This window comes from Poecilia reticulata, linkage group LG2, assembly GCF_000633615.1.
Source record: "Poecilia reticulata strain Guanapo linkage group LG2, Guppy_female_1.0+MT, whole genome shotgun sequence".
In the NCBI taxonomy this organism is placed as follows: Eukaryota; Metazoa; Chordata; class Actinopteri; order Cyprinodontiformes; family Poeciliidae; genus Poecilia; species Poecilia reticulata.
The window spans coordinates 20,931,242-20,932,594 of NC_024332.1; the positions used below are offsets into that span (position 1 = coordinate 20,931,242).

General features: G+C 49.6%; 1 protein-coding gene and 1 pseudogene across 3 annotated transcripts in view; both read left to right on the forward strand.

Annotated features, from left to right (window-relative positions):
- The first annotated feature begins 30 nt into the window (after window positions 1-30).
- Window positions 31-669, forward strand: LOC103457114 (tyrosyl-DNA phosphodiesterase 2 pseudogene; annotated as a pseudogene).
- Window positions 670-833: 164 nt separating this feature from the next.
- Window positions 834-1,353, forward strand: part of LOC103456667 (dynein light chain Tctex-type 1-like) — a 4,312-nt gene continuing 3,792 nt past the window's right edge. Inside the window, exon 1 of one of the 3 annotated variants that reach the window (XM_008396381.2) lies at window positions 834-939. The gene's annotated coding sequence lies outside the window, so the exon portion shown is untranslated. The remainder of the gene's footprint in view (window positions 940-1,353) is intronic. The other 2 variants (XM_008396365.1, XM_008396374.1) reach the window with 2 other exon arrangements.

A 1,353-nucleotide genomic window follows, 5' to 3' on the forward strand; every position in this document is an offset into this window, starting at 1 on the left:
GTTTCCGGGTGTTCTCAGCCTCCTCTCTGGCGTTCCCTGCAGGTGGCCGCCGTGGGGCTTCCAGGGAACGTCGTGGACCTGTGGGAGCAGCTGGGAGAGCCGGAGAAGTGCCGCTACACCTGGGACACCCGGGCAAACACCAACAAGGAAATACCGTTCAAGTGCCGGTTCCGGTTCGACCGGGTGTACCTCCGGCGGGCRAGTGGGGATGGCATCCCCCAGCTGGAGCCTCACAGCATGGCGCTGATCGGCCTGGAGAAGCTCCGGTGTGGCCTGTTCACCAGCGACCACTGGGGGATCTACTCMACCTTCTCTGTGACGCGCACATGAAACGYTTTCATTTGTTCATATACATTTTTAAAACAGATCATTTTACAGAAGCTCAGCGTTATCTGTGACATCCGAATAAAACGTTGAAGAGGAAATGGTTTGATAACAGGAGCCTCCTTTCCCTGTCGGTTCTGGTCATCCAGTTTTATAATTTAAGTTGAGTAGAAGAAAGAATTGTGGTAAAAACGGGCGCACAAGCAATAGGTAATGACATGGCCAGAATATAAATCCATGTATTAAGACATTTTTATTAGTCTAATAAATAGCACATAAAAAACGCTGTAAACCAAAACTTTATGAATTGACCAAAATAAATACTTTAATTCTGTGTGTAATGGATCTATATTATCTACACGTTTTGCGTTTTAACCAAATTACTAAAATAACTAGTCTATAAAATGATGTTCTGATTACAGAGCTGTACCAGGAGAACAAAGTGAACAGAAACTTGGAGCTTTTAAAATGTGCGCTGCTCCTTTAAGAGATCAAAGCCAGCGTTTGGTATCCAAAGAGAGGTTTTGTTTACTTCCGGGTTGTCGCTGCTGAGAACACCAACACGCCCCAAACACCGAGCAGAGACGGCAGAGGAGGCAGAAGACAAAACACCAGGTAAAGAAATACAAGCAGCAGGCGCGGAGCTATAGGRGGCCTGGGGGACGGCTGCCCCCGGGCCCAGGCCGGAAGGGGGCCCGGGTCTGGAGGTGCCAGGGAGGGAGGAATGGTTTCAAGACTCTTTAATGTCTGATTTTAGACGGAGAAAGTGTGCCCTCGCCTGTTCAGAAAGGTATATGTAAGTTACTGTCCCAACCCGCACCCCCGCCCCTCCCCAACASTTTCCAGCAGCGCAGACGATACACGTGAGGGGCCCGGTCATTGGCCCCGCACCCCGGCCCAACGCCGACTTGTTCCGCTAGTGACAAGCAGAGTTATGTTAGCGAGGCACAACGACGTGTTTCTTTAAAGTTAGCCTAGCATGCTGTTAGCTGGTAACATCTGGGTAATTAACGCACATTAGCTACACAG